The sequence below is a fragment of the Uranotaenia lowii genome, chromosome 3 (genome assembly GCF_029784155.1).
Source record: "Uranotaenia lowii strain MFRU-FL chromosome 3, ASM2978415v1, whole genome shotgun sequence".
NCBI lineage: Eukaryota > Metazoa > Arthropoda > Insecta > Diptera > Culicidae > Uranotaenia > Uranotaenia lowii.
Window position 1 is genome coordinate 224,765,042 of NC_073693.1, and position 16,201 is coordinate 224,781,242.

Sequence of the window (16,201 nt, forward strand, 5' to 3'; positions counted from 1 at the left end):
ACCGAATGGGTGCATTTGCACTTGCATATGTTTGGCGAATGACATATCGCGGCCTGATGGCGGCAAAATATGAGCAAAGTATAAGGTGTTTAAGGCTTAAAACCGCCTGGGCCTATGCGTAGCCGATCGACTTCCTTCTTCTGCTTCAAAGCCCAATTAAAATTTGTAGAGCGGGTTTGGTGAACATTTTATTCGGAATTCAGCCATTGTTGTTCGCTTCCTTCCGATGCCAATGCGGTATTATGCTTATGTTCATGACTTGTAAAACAATCAACTTTACTGACGTTTATGCTCATTGTAGCTAGCATTTTGAATCCACGGGGGTGTAGCAAATTCACCCTTTACATGCGATCTTTCCTACCAGTCCATTCAGTTTCCCCGCTTTGATTTGTCATCCAATAATCTAATAATAAAAAAAAAGTGTTTAACACTAGACAACAATACTACATAACAAAATATTGAATAACTTAAAGTTTGTTTGTAAAATTAGCTAAAAGAGTTTGAAAGTAAATAAACGAATCAATTTAGAATTGAGGAATTAAATATATCAGATTCAGATTATAAATAACATTCAGGTGGCTATACAAAATGTTATGAAAAAAGCGAAAATGCGGAAAAAATGAAATCCTAACTTTACTTTTAAATTATCTAGATAGGTGCAAAATTGAATTACTTTCAGGTTCGTCGCTTAACGTTGATGTCTTTTGTTTATCTATAATTTTTTTTGCTATGTTTATGAAACTTTCTACCAACACATATAATTCAAAAACATCAAATTCAGCATCAACAATTGAAAAGGGTATAAAAACCAATGTAACCAAAACCTATTTTCAGTGGATTGAAGCTCTTCTTATCACAAAAACCGATTTAAGTTTGTCAGTTTTCATTGGATTTAAAATGGAATTTGAGCACAGGATCTAAAATATCTATAGTCATAATATGACATGACTCCCGCAAAAATTGGTTACTGCACTCTAAATTCCATAACAGAGCAAATGGTCTAGATGCAAAATTTTTAATGGGGAAAATGCAAAAACTATTCACTCCCTTCTAAAGAGATACTTATAAGCGTTTGTCAAAAATAGGGGGAATTTTATATCCATCACACTCCAGGCGCGCACTTAGAGCTGGCTCTTGAAGGGGAGGAGGTATGTGGGTGGTGATTTTCAAAATTTTCAAAAATCGGTCAAGGAACGTAAAAATTTGGTCAAAAAATGTTCTTTTCGAGAGGGAGAAAGGGGGGGGGGGGGGAGAGTTTCAAATAAGTCTAGAATAATTGCTGCACAATGCTCCTCCTCCTTCCTTTGAATTTGGTGAGGTGAGGTGAATAAGGTGAGTTGAAAAATATGAAAATTTGAGACGACGACTTTCCGAGACGTCTGAAGCTGGTTCGATCAAAGAAAGGTGGTGTAATTCCGAGATATCGTCTGTGAAGTATCTTTATGAGTTACTGAATAAAGCTACACCCATAGAAGAGGTTGCAAAAATCCAATGCCTATTTAGCACATCTCTGTGCCGATAATGCGCTGAAATGTGCACTGTGCCGAAGATGATATGTTTGAAAAACCGTAACTGGCATAAGGACTCGGCTCCCAACTAAAATTATGCATGACCACTACATTCAAGCGAAACAAGAAGAACATTTTATGGGATTTCGTTCCTATTGGATAATTCATCCCAGAAACAAGAAAATAAAAATATAAACCACAGCGCCCGTAGGGAGAATCGAACTCAAATCACTAACTGAAGGTCTTGCCAGACCGACATCTTTACCAGTGTACTAATTGAGCTTCATGCAGGAATAAGGATATTTGTCATAGGCATTCTGCCACCGATCAATCACAAAAGAAACGCACGACAGTGGCTTCCCGGCGTTTTGCCTCCTTTCAAGGTATTCATTTGTCTTGCGATGGAAACGGGAAAGGGAACGGGAGTGGAGGAAACGGGAAACCCATTGAATGAGAACTGCACGCTCCTTGTTTTAAACTCAAAATTAAGTAGTTTTTGTTCAAAACAGCACTTCAGTTGCAGCCCTCAACTTTGAGTAAGACTGAGCAAACGCAAAAACTAAGTTCTGACTGGCATACTCAAACCTAAGTTCGAAAGCGAGTTCCATTTTTTGAACTTTCTTTATGCCTTTATTCGTAGCTACCCAAAATGCAGTTCTCGCAGCCGAACTCGCTAAGTGCTTTCAGTTCAACACACGCGAGGAGGGTTCAATTTTTAGTTCATTAGATCGATCTCAGTTTTGCTCCTTCGCTGAAGGAAAAATGGGATTAGTTTGAGTTCGCAGTTCGAACTTCCTTTTGAACCATCGCAAGGAGGAAAAAAGGAACTCAACTTTAGTTCATACAATCGAACTATGATTTGACCACGGTCAAACAGCACTTCAGTGGCAGCCCTCAGCTTTGAGTTTGATTGGGCAATAGCGAAACTAAGTTCTGACAAGCATACTCAAAACTAAGTTCAAAAGCGAGTATCATTTTTTGAACCGTTTTTTATGCCCTTGTTCGTACACACTCATTTGGCGCAACACCTTAAACTTGTAAAATTGACCCATTATTGCGAACAGCCGAGATCTGTCAAAAAAAAGTGTCGTTTCATCGAGTCAATTTTACACATTATTTAGAAAACCTGGCTTACTAAATAAAGGGTAGTCTTCTAACTTATCATTCTATCCGATAGTGATGGTATATACGGTTTGCATTGTGGATCAAGGAATAAGTTTAAAAGTTGTGTTTGAGTTAAAAAGTGAGTTGTTGAAATGGAATCGCTAAAAGCTATATTTTATAACACCAGCATGAAAATAAATTAATGACCAGCATGAATAAAGAAATTTAAAATCAGTTTTATTTTTATTATTTTCTTTCCATCCTTCTGACACCTTAAAGGGCTAACATCAAAGGGCTGACATCGCCATGCAAAGCGGGCTTCCAAAATAATGTGTAGATTTTACATGTTTACATTACTAATTTTCACCTCTGTTTGACGTACATGCTGTGTACACTATAAAGGGTACAAGGGCTTTACATGAAAAAGGAGTTAACCCAGTCTTTTCCGATAACGGGTCAAAACTACACTATAAGGGGTTGCGCCAGATGAGTGTGTAGCTACCTGAAATGCGGCTCGGCAAAAATGGCACGAATGGGATTAGTTTTGAGTTCGCAGTTCGAACTCCATTTTGAACAATCGCGAGGAGGAAAAAGGGTACTTAACTTTAAGTTCATAGAATCGAACTATGTTTTGAACCTCGGTCGTACTTAATTTTGAGTTAAAAAAAGGAGCGTGTGTGCTTTGCTTACTGCCTGCTATCACATACACACGCTACATATACACAGCTGCTAAAGCCGGGCAGCTTGGCCGGTGCTTGTTTGCCGGCAACCCCCTGGCAACTTGACGTTTCCCATACAAATCGCGTGTGCCAGTTTTTTCTAAAGCCCTAAAATAAAAGTGCGGCAGACTGTCATCGCGGAGTTCCAATCGAACTGTCAAAAGTCGTTCCAATCGAGCATAACAATTTTTACCATTTCAAATTCGTGGCAGGTATTGCAATCTGTGTGACTGTGACTTTCAATTTTTTAATTGAAATTAATCAAGAATGCAGAGAAAATTCATTGGAGCAAAACGGAAAGAAGCACTTAATTTTTATTTTAACAATTGGCATATCGGGGAACAAATTAAATAATATTCACAAAACGAAAATCAACTTAACAATCTGCGACACAGTTGCACATCAACACGAAGTCATGCGAATGTTTTCGTTATTGGCAGTGTTGAAGGATTACAGAAGCTTTTTCAGTGCTGCCGAATCGGTGAGAAATTCAGTCTGCCGCACTTTTACTGTAGGGCTTTAGTTTTTTCTGGTTCTCTGGTTCTGTCAAATGGAAAATCGAGCTACTCAACATGTCGGAAGGACCCATATTGAAATATGTTTTCTGTTACTGGTTCAATAACTAAAAAAAAGTTTTGAATTTGGAACTTTTTTGCTATGTTTTATGTGAAGTGAATCTGTTTTTAAAAGTTTAGTCTAAGAAAACGAGTAGAGCGTTAATTTGTGTGTCCTACATAAGGTATAGAAGTTCTGGACTACTTTAAATAAATTACTGATATCCAGTAGTTTTTTGGGACAAGTTTACCTTCCACCGAAACTGTTGAAGACACTCAAGCACAATAAATGTGAAATACAACACAACCCTATCAATCATTAAGAGATTGCCATAAGTTGCGATGCATATGAACATTTTAAAATAACAAAACAATCACATTATAGCAGAACTTTTGCCATTTTATAGAAAAACTGTTCCTACACAATATAGGTATAAATCGGTAGAATATTGAACAAGAATAACAATTTTGGTTAAAACTTTTTTTATTCATTCGAAAGTTATGAATTTGCCTGATTCGCACTACATTTAATAGTGTGCCCTTTCCATATGCATGACTCGGAAAGTATATAAACAAGTGGCACACATGCGACATCTGCGATTTTAAAACAGACACACGAAACTCGACCAAACTGTCAAGTTGCCAGGGGGTTGTTTGCCGGTGAATTGAAGGAATATATTCTTGTTGCTTTTGCTACATACACACGCACAGCTTAGCCGTGGTTGTTTGCCGGCGAATTGAATTGAAGGAATGTTTTTTTTGTTGTTGCTTTTACTGCATACACACGCACAGCTCGGCCGTGGTTGTTTGTTCGTGGATTGAAGGGATTGAATTAGAAGGATGTTTTTGTTGTTGCTTTTGCTACATTCACTCGCACAGTGCTCGGTTCGCTGGCTGCCTGGTGTTGGCCGGTATTTATTTCCATCCTTCTTCGTCTTGTGATGCGATAGGGAGGGACGTGAAAGCGTTTTTATTTTGTTTCTTTCAGACATACGCAATTCGGTTAACTTGGGAGATTAATGCCGGTGGGAGCAAATCGAATCAGCACCGATCGCGTTATCTTCTTGTACCAATGATGCTGTGTAATTGACTACACGCCATTGGCACAGAGGCTGAATTTTGGGTGTATGAAAGCTAGATTCAGATTTTCTTCTTATTCTTTGAAATATTGAGATTTTCCTGTGTGACCGGACTTTTTTGTCACCCTGTAAAGTGGAAAAATTTAATGTTGATCAATGTTACCCCGTTTTACGATTTTGATGAACTAACCAAATTACATGAAAAACAAAAAATGGTTTGGAATTTATTTATCATCCACCATTAAACGATACATATTATATGCTAGTTTAATGGCATTGCGGTGAACTTTTTACGACGAAAATTCTTGATAGAAGAATTAAAGATTGAAATTAAATGACGGATAGATAAAGCAGATGCTTAGTAGGAGAAAATGTATAGAAGTTGAAAATGAGCCAAGAGCATATTTTATGGAAAGCTTCAAAGTTGCGTTCTAGACCCTTTGTTCCGCATCAATTGAATGGCTGGGAGAAGTAATAGCGAGAGGCGCAATTACGTTCACCCATACATCCAACCCGATGGATTGGCAAAGCACGTGCTTCCCAAACGGACGATACATATTACATGGAAAATTGCAATAAAGTGATAAGTTTCTTAAAAAAAGATACACATTTTGCCTAGCCATTCTTGAGATTCAATGCTAAAAAAATCTACAAATTTTAGAAAATCTTATAAATAACAAATATTTTTCTGCCATCCCTGAAAAAAGGTTTTCGTAGTTTCTATTGTAGATTTCAATCTATTAAACAAATTTGCTAAAGATTGCAAAGAATTTTGATTTATACTTTTAAAAATATCTAAAATGCATACGGGTTTAAAATTTCTACAAAACTATCGTATTTTACAAAACAAGAAAAAACAATAATAAACTTCTATATATTTTTTAAATGAAATTAAAATTACTCACAGTCTTGAAGAAGGTTGATTATTGTGTTATGTTAAACCTCACTTTTAAAATTTTTGTTTTATTTGTGAATATGTATTTAGAGTTATTGTTGAAAACGCAGGTTTCAGTGGTGCAATATAGTTATCTTTATTCATGTTTCGTCTGTGAGGTCAGTAGAATACAACTATTTAGACCAGGCCCACCAATGGTTGCTAAACCTCGAATCGAGTACATTCAGCAACATATTGATCAACCTATCATCGCACCAACAGTCGCTTACTTGATTCGAGAAATAGCATTCGAGCAGTAGGTTGTTACAGGATGCGTTTATGTACCAACCCGGTAGCAACGCAGCCGGTCGTCGCTATCAGAAAATAAACAAACACAAATACCAACCTGGATGGCAACAATGGGTGCGAAAATTTGTAAATAGATAAAAACGCAACCAATAAAAACATTTAAAATACCGACCGAAATAGCAACGCCCGGTGGGTTTGGGCTAAGCGATAGCTAATTGTCACTTTCTACTTCTTATATTCCCTAACCGGGAAGGTACTAATTTCTCAATGAGAACTTTGATAATCTTACCCAGAATATCTGGCAACACTATTGTGTTACCACAAACCCAATTTGAGTATTCTCGCTTAACCGTGTGATGATGTAAACATTTGTACCGCGTTTTTCATCATCACCTGTCATCAGCAAACATTGATCTATTGTTCTCGATTGCGAATTGAACATAGCAATAGGAACCAAAACAAAAAATGTTTTGGTTCTGCCTGGGGCAGCAGAAGTTTGCTGCTTGCTGCTGTTCGGGAGGAAAATCGTAAGTTTCAACAGTTACATATGTGTATCGCCAAAGCGCTTCATACTAAAACAACATTTAGACAAATACTTTTTATCCCTGCTGGGCTCTTGAAACTCTAAATGATTGAACTCCTCCTCCTTTTTGATATATTTTGGCTGAAAACTCTTGTGTTTCAATGATCTAACTTGAGTTTAGAAATCTGGAGAAAAATTTTCGTATATAAACCCTTCTTCGTGATATTTTTTAGACTTCATTTAAGCATTTCATTGTTGTTTTTTTATTGATTACTGGTCATTAGTAGTTTATTACACAATTTGCTAATTGAATAATCATTCTGGGGTTTTGGGTAGGGCCATCCGGGCATCTGATTGAAGCGATTCTTGAGGAGAGCATTGGGCTACCTCACCAGCAAGGGATCGTGGATTGAGGAAGGGTCCGTCTCCCCACCCAGCTGAGCGCTATGCCTTGCAATGGCTTGATTCAGACGCTCGATAAGTTTAATTTGTTCTTTCGATGGAGAAAACTCGATCCTATCCCTATTTAGATATGAAAGTGCCTCTGCTTACATTTCTTCGTCTTTAGAACAGTCCGTTCAATGGCATCTCGAGCATATCCAGTTGATGAATCTAATCCAAATTGAATCCATCGAATCCAAATTGAAAAAAAAATTTAATTTTATAATGCAGATTTTCAATTTTTAAATGGCAGTAAATTGAAAGCGAGGAAATTACCCGCACGAAAATCATAACTATGATTTAGAATCTAATTTTCCAACAATTAGAATCTAATTTTCAAATTATGGAATTAAATTTCGAGTTCTGATAGGGAATTTAAAATTCCTATTTTCATTTCAATTTTATACGTATCTTTTTAACCTGAAATCAAATTTTTGTTAAAATATTTTGATTTTGTTTCTAAATCCATAATCTTAAAATACAAACAATCTCAATGGGGAACCTTCCGTTCTCCAGAAATTCCCTAAAAGCTGATTTCAATCCGACATCAACATTTGTTGTATATGACGATTAAAACTTCATTGTGCAGTATCAATAATGGAAATTTATTTTCATAATTTTAATCGTTACATGGCCTGGCCTCAGCACAATTTTTGCATTGCTAATTCTTATTTAATAACTATGATTTTTTTTTTACTTTTATTAGAGACTTTTTAACTATGATGTTGTAAGGATTTTTAGTTTAAGAATTGAAATTTCGGATGGAAACTTTAAACTACTATTGAAAATGATTTGTTTGTGGCACAAAATATAGAAACACCGGGGCCAATTAAAACAGATATTTTTTCTATTAAAAATCAAAATAAAAATCTTAACCCTCTACTGCATACGAGTCCATATATGTTCTCGATTTTTTAAACACCCACATCAAAACTCGTCATGGTCAGATTAAAAAATCGCGAAATCTGAAAAGATGGTTAAATCGACTGTGTGCAGCGTTCTCAAACGTTTCCGTGAGATGCATACTATAGATCGGCAGGTTCATACCAAGCGTTATAGTGGAACTAAGGATCGGAAACTGCATTTGAAGGTGTTGAGAACGATCAAGGCAAACCCAGCGCAATCGGACTATGACATCGACAAGAAATTTAATGCCGACCGGTGCACCGTCAGAAGCATTCGTCTGCGTGAAGGAATACGATCTTATCGGGAAATGTACAAGGGGGAGTGCCTGAAAAACGTTTTATTCCGTACATTAGATCTCACAAAGGACCAGTAAAGTTTTCGCCTGATTTCGCAAACTGCCACTAAAGCAAAGAGGTACTGTGGAACAAAATGGTCGCTGAGGTCAGCGAATAGGGTGTCTAAACTATGATGAGTGGTACTCGACGAAAAGTTCGAAAATTCATCAAAAAAACATCGGAATAATTTGTTTTTTATTATTTTTTCTTTAAAGTGCAATAAAAACCCTACATTTTAAGAACAAAACATTTATATTTCGTTTACATAGCTCCGAGATAGACCCGTTTTAATGCGTCCAAATTTATCGTGATCCATGCTTTACTTACATAGTTTACCGCAATATTCTTGTTTCCTTCTTTTAAAGCGAATAAAATGGTGAAGAAATGCATTGTATGCCTTCATAAGAAAAATATTTCAATTAGTTCAGTCTTATAACCATATTACACTTTTATTAGATTTTTTCTAATTTTTTATTCCATTTTAATTTAAAAAAAAGGATTTGGAAGCTCAGAAGTTGATGGAAACACTAAATTCATAACAATTAGCTAGCGTAAATTTAGGCGTGCTATGACAAATTAGTGAAAAAATTTAAAAAAAATCAAATCAAAATTTTATTACGTAGTCAACATTTCTTAAATGAAGAGTAAACAAATAGCCTGCAAATTCAAACTCAACACTTTTAATACACAAAAAATGTTTGGTGAAACTCGACAAAGAGCCTCGACTCGACAATGGCAAGTTACAACTGCTTGAGTTTCGAGACACTTTTTTTTAACTTAGGTCTCTTTTGTTTAATAAATACTTCCATGGAGAGGAAAATTTTGAAAATTTAATAATACATGAACTAGGAAAAGTTCTTAATTTTCATAGAAAAACGAGCGTTTTCCTGAATTTTGTAACTTTTTTTTCTGCTTGGGGGGGATGATCACAACAATTTAGTTTGACCAATTTTCGAACCAAACACCCTTTAGAACAAAACCGAGTCAATTGGTTTTTCAAAATATTGTCATGCCATGCAATTACTTTTCTATGTGGAAAACAAAATGGTTTGAGTTAATTTCCGAATCATTTCCAATGTTCTATTCATTTATCTATTTTCAATCTTCAACAAAGCCGCTTACATTAACGAGTGTAAAGATGTAATGACCTTGCTCACGTGAAACACGTTCAACAAATTATGAATTTTAAAAGCCCTCCAACAAGTTACAAACAAATAAACAATTTCTCATTAGCGGTAGATTTGTCTTCGGTTTCATTTTCTATCCAATCCACACGGCACATGAATTAAACAAACTCATCGGTAATGATAACAGTAAGTGTGCGGTCGAGTTAAACTGACCGGTAACTCAAACAGGACCAACTACTTACATGCCATTCAATTTCCATGGAAAGCAGTTTTCAAATTAAGCAAAAGTTACAGACGTCAATACAAAATGCAACTGAACAAACAAAAAAAAAACGTTTGTACTTTTTTTTAGGACGATGTATGCGTACAGACCTGAATCCAACAAATTCGAAATGAAGGAAGGGCTAGTCATTGATAACTGTTACACAGCGCAATCCAATCACCAGTGGAGGTTTTTGAGTTTAAAACCAATTTTGCTCAATTTAAGGTAGATTAAAGAAGATCATAATATTGTTCTTGAAGGAAAAATTTTGAGTTCGGAGATTAAAATAATTTTTTAATATAATGAGAAATTGCCTTCGTTGGTATTCATTCATGGCGAGAGCCTTTCTTCCGAATCCGAAAACGAACTCGTCTGTGTCTGCCCGTGGAAATATTAAGGTAAACTCACACAATCCTTTCCATGAAGGGTCATTGAAAACGGTTTTGCCGATCGATTCTGCGTTATCGTTGCAGCTCCACCCTTGTTTGGATGCAGTCGGTGTTAGTCGATGTGCTCATTGAAACGGAACCCTTTTTCGAACTAATCGCAACAAATGTGATGGGCTGCGAGTAAGGTGTTTATAAAATCCTGAAACAGTTTTTTCTACTAATTTACGCGTAAACAAATGAACTTGTGTATATCTTTGTTCTTTTTTATGAATACCTCAAAAGAAAGTTTGATTAATGTTAAATTGAAATAATAACCCAAAAATTATATTATGTCAACTCTCAAAGGCATTCAATCTATTTTTTTAATAATTTGTCAGTTTAATCACAGCTTTTCAGGGGAAGCATACATTTTTTTTTTCGATTATAGTCGTTTTACAATCTTTATGGCATTCGCGACTTCATCAACGTTACAGTTGGCGGATCGTTATTGAAAAACTTACCCGATACAACTGTGTTCGATGTTTACTATTGGGCTCGAACGCACGGGCATCGGCTCAGGAAGCAACTGACTTGCCAACTGAGCTATATCAAAAGCCCCACTTGAAACGATTAAATCATCTTCGTATTGCAATTCGAAACGCCAGCTTCAGTTCTCATTTCTAATGCTGAAATTGATTTTAAATAATGCCTACATAAAATCAAAATAGGTTTTTACAATGTTCAATTATTTTCAGAAGGTGAAGCAAAGCACACCGGGTCAGCTAGTGAAAAATGAATAAAGAAATTGTAACAGTCGACTAGCTCAACCGGACTGTTCCTCACAGGATCGGCCTTACCCTGTCAAGGAAGGGGACTCACGACCTTAGGTACACGGTTATTCACAGGCGGACTTGGGCAGTACAACAAATTAAAAGGGGGGTTTCGGATGGCGTGCACGGGTTTACATTTTAGGGTTTATTGGGTACATTCATGTTGGTGAAAGGTTAGGGATTTAGCCGTGGGTGGTTGGTAGGTGGCTTTAGATTGGAGAGCGAGGGCATACCTGCTATGACTAGCGTGGTCTTGGGCGATGGATGCCCACGTGGTGGTGCCTACTTCGGTGACCTTTTTTTTTATTAGTTGATCACCCAGGTGGTAAATCCTTTTTAGGGATTGGGGAATCCAAGGCGCGGCAAGCCACCGCGTCCCCCCAGTTTGCTACTCTGGGTTTATGGGTGCAATTGCTGACTCATGATACTATGTACCCCTACACCATAAAGTCCACCTGGGGCCCTATGATCATATTTCCCATCCGGACCCGCAACAAAGGCAATACCCATGACGGGAAGACCATACTCGCCCAAAGCGCTCCACGGCAATACTCATTTTTACGTACTACACCAGCAAGCGTCATCCACTCTGCTGTCACGATTCACATTCGGTCGGCCTCTTCACTTTTCGAGACATCATGACCCGCCTCTCCTCGTGACTCGAGACCCTTTCACGCTCATGCTTTTGACACAATTTGAGACGTCTTTACCCGCCTCTCCTCGTGTCTTTAGGGCCCTCTTTCAATAAGTCTCTTGACCCATTTCGAGACGAGAAGAACTCGCCTCCCCTCGGGTCTGGAGATATCGACTCTTCGAGACTCATCCTGAGACCCATCCACTGGGCGCCACATGTTTCAGCACAAGGTCTCTCTGTCCGTCGTGAGTCGATCGTATCCACGAATCGGGGCTAGGAACCTCCCCAAGAGGCAGATCGATCAAAACCCGCTCGACATTTGGTCGTCTCGCATATCAGGATTGCTACTACCCGATACACGTTACGACCCCTCCCTTTTGCAACTGAGCACTGGTACCAAGGTACCCAGTCACACCACGTTTGTGCCACACTCGGCACGCAGCTCGTCGGTGGGCTGGCTGCACCAAGTCTGTAGACACGTTTCCACTCTGCACCACGGGGAGGTGGAACTACTTCGATGACCTTCCGAAGGGAGATCGTACAGGTGCTTTGCAAGCTTTAGCAGGGTCGACTTGAGCTGTAGCAAATCCCGTGGTGATGTTGAAGCTGGACCCAGCGACGGCGAATCGGAACCGGATTTATCTCGGACCTGCTTCGGACCACGTGATTACCCGGAACGGTGGACAAAACCGGAAGTACCCGGAATCGCCCGATGTCACTGGGGCTGCTACCTTGACCAACGTCCACAAAGCCCTCCTCTTAGTCGACTCGGGCGGATTCGATTGGTTTCCTGATAGGCTCGATCGGAAGATAATCCACGTGCTTCCTGGATTTCGAAACAGTTGTCGGACCAACTGGTGGAATGCGTCCGATCTCGACCGTGGTCTTGTCAGAACTCCCTAAACCTTCGATTCATTTCCCGTTCTTTTTCTCCATCCCTCTCTCTCTTCGTTCTCCAGTGTTGCCAAAATGAGTCGGGCTACAATAGTTTTTCCAAACCGACCCATGCAGCAACAGGAAGGGTGGGAATGTAGGGGTTTTACACTGAGAAAATTTTACTCTACATTTTGCGCGCCAATCTTAGTGCCTTTTGTTACGCTGTTTTGTAACAAAATAAGAAACTGAACATCGATGATTGGAAAGCGAAACATTATGGTCTTGCCAGAAAATTTGCTGATATGGAAACCAGATTGGACAAATTCAAAAGGAGCTCCCTGGCGAAAAATGCTGTGATACTAGGAATGCCAGTTGAGGAAAATGAAGACCCCAAGCAATCGGTTATTATCTGCGAAATTATTTGTCTAAAAATCGAGCCCAATTCCATAAAATGTGCTAAACGTATCAGCGGAAAGGTAACTTCAGAAAAAATTCTTGAATGAAGCTAAGGAACTGCAAAAAAAAGTTGGACATGAAGTTCGTATGGCCTGGTAGGAACGGGAAAATCCTGATGAAGCAATCAGATAACGCTAAACCAATCATTATTTCGAATACACAGCAATTTTTTGAGCTCTCCAAAAAGACAACTAAACGATCAATAAATTAATCTTGCGGATCTTCTTCAGTAGAGCCAAATCCTAAACGTTGGCACAAAGATATGATATTGGGCAAAACAGATAACTAAAATTAGGAGTTGAATTATGAATATAAAGGGTGATACGGTCAAAACTTGGTCAATATCAATTTGACGTATTTCTTTCAATTTTGCATTTAAAAAACCTGAACACCCCTCATTTTGAAGGTGTAGAATGTTGCTCCTATTTTGATTTTGGAATTCACTCTTCAGTTGTCAAAATGCCGTCCAAGGAAGAAGAGCAGCGTATCAAAAATTTTCTCGCGCATCGCGAAAATCCGAGCTACTCGCACGCAGAGCTGGCAAAATCGCTAAAAGTTGCCAAATCAACCGTTACAAATGTAACTAAAGTGTTTGGGGAACGTTTGTCGACAGCTAGGAAGTCTGGATCGGGGGGAAATCGAAAACCGGAAGCCGCTGAGACGACAAAGAGAGTTGCCGATAGTTTCAAGCGAAACCCTAACCTCTCTCTCCGAGATGCCGCAAATAAGCTGGATCGTCTACAACCATGCATTGAGCCAAAAAACGATTCGGACTATCGACTTACAAGAAGGTAGTGACTCCAAATCGCGATGATAAACAAAATACGACGGCCAAAGCACGATCATGGAGGCTGTACACGACGATACTGACGAAGTTTGACTGCGTGGTAATAGACAACGAAACCTACGCCAAAGCAGACTACAAGCATCTTCCGGGACAGAAGTTTAATACGGCAAAAGGAAGGGGAAAGGTAGCAGATATTTACGAGCACATGAAACTGTCAAAGTTCGCGAAGAAATATCTGGTTTGGCAAGCCATCTGTACCTGTGGCTTGGAAAGTAGCATTTTCATAGCTTCCGGGACTGTCAACCAAGAAATTTACGTGAAAGAGTGTTTGAATAAACGTCTGCTGCCTTTCCTGAAGAAACACGTATGTTCCGTACTGTTTTGGCTGGATTTTGCATCTTGCCATTACGGTAAAAAGGCCATGGAGTGGTACGCCGCCAACAACGTGCAGGTGGTTCTCAAGGACAAGAACCCTCCCAACACGTCAGAGCTCCGCCCAATTGAGAAATACTGGGCTATTGTCAAGCAGAACCTAAAGAAGACCAAAAAAAAACTGCTAAGGACGAGCAGCAGTTCAAGGCAAACTGGCTTTCTGCGGCGAAGAAGGTGGACAAGGTGGCTGTACAAAATCTGATGGCAGGGGTTAAGCGTAAGGCCCGGCAATTCGGATTTGGAAAAGCGGAAGCCTAACTGAATATTTTTCCTGAATTTTATACTAATTAAACTTGAAAAAGAAATTTCCTTTGATTTTTTAAATAAACGCTTTCACCGATTTACTAGCGTTTTCCCTTGACCAAATTTTGACCGTATCACCCTTTAGATCCTCAAAATAATTACTTAGTTTATAGTTTCGTGTAGGGCTAGGTGGGTAATTAGAACAAAATTACTCAGTTTTTCATACAATCAGCTCAAACAAGTAGCTCCTTAATTTTGAAATTCGGAAAAGTAACTAAAAATAAATGACTGGTTCCCTCCTTCATTTTATGATTTATTTTCTAATTTTTAAGTTGCAGCTTATGGGCGTAAAACGCTTTTTCATAATTACCCCCTTGTCCTCCCTTGATATAAGCTATTTTCAGTTTTACATAGCTGGAAAGCATCTTTTCAAATAATCCACAATACTAAAATAAACATAAAGGAATGTTTTTGGCTTATTTTCAAGTTTTGGGTGGTTAATGTGATTTTGAAGGTAAAAAGGAAATTTTAATCATAATCAAACTCGACACGAATGCCATAAGGATGGTAAAGTGTCGTTAATAAAACTTAAAAAAAAAAATCATAATCAAAGCTGAGAAAACACGTGTTCATAGTTACCCCGCATCTTGAAAAGTATGGGGTTAATATGAACACTTCTTTGTACGTGGGTTTTTTTCAACATTAAATCATACCACACCACATGGAGCATCAATTACCTAACGTAAAACTTTCAAAAAAATACATTTTATCTCCATTCACACTGACGAGAAAGTCAATAAGATAAGACACGTCTCAAAACGATTTTCGTTTCTCAGAGACATACATTTTGTTAATAACTGTAACTACAAAATTTATACAGTTAGGTTTGCAAGTAATAACTGTAACTTGGCAATAGAATGAAAGACTATCACATTTGATCAGTTTTGAGACCCTACTATGACCCTAACGGCGCTTACGGCGTTTGTTCGCAGTTACCCCTTGTTCATAATTAACCCACTTAGCCCTATATGGGAAATGGGAAGTGTGTTTAAATTAAGCTTCAGAATAACTAATATTGAATTCTTAAATATTCAAAAGAGCTCAAGCTCAGCAATCTACTTTTCATGTTTTTTTACGAAAAACGCATTTTGAAATCATTAGTCAAATTCAGGTTCGTGTAATTATCTAGCAAGTCACAGACAAAAGACTTCAATGAAGGGCAACGAACCCGATATTAGGAATACATCTATAATATAATGTAAATGGGGACAGCCCACGATTTGCTTTAGAAGTTGCATTTAATACACTTAAGCCAAACTCAATCAAAGAAAAATATTAAGTACATACAAAGTTTTTTTAACCATCAACTCTTAAGCAGGGGTCATATTATTTGAGAAACTCGCACACTTAAAAACTGCAAAACTGTACTCTTTTAAGCGTCTGTCATTTTCCAAACATAAATCAGTTCGTCGTTTTTCATACACTTTTATTTTTTATTTTTTTCATTCACCTTTTGTATCACCTGCACTTATATTTAATGAACTGTTAACGGTGGTACCTTACTTTAAACCATGGATCATCTTAAATCTGGACGCATTAAAACGGGTCTATTTCGGAGTTATGTTAACGAAATAAAAATGTTTTGTTCTCAAATTGTAGGTCTTTTATTGCATTTTAAAGAAAAAATAGTAAAAAAATATTCTCATGTGGTTTTGGTGAAATTCCGTATTTTTCGTCGAATACCACTCATCATAGTTTGGACACCATGTTCACTGACCTCAGCGGCCATTTTGTTCCACCATCTCTTCATCTCTGTTGCATCCCGAGTCGTCCT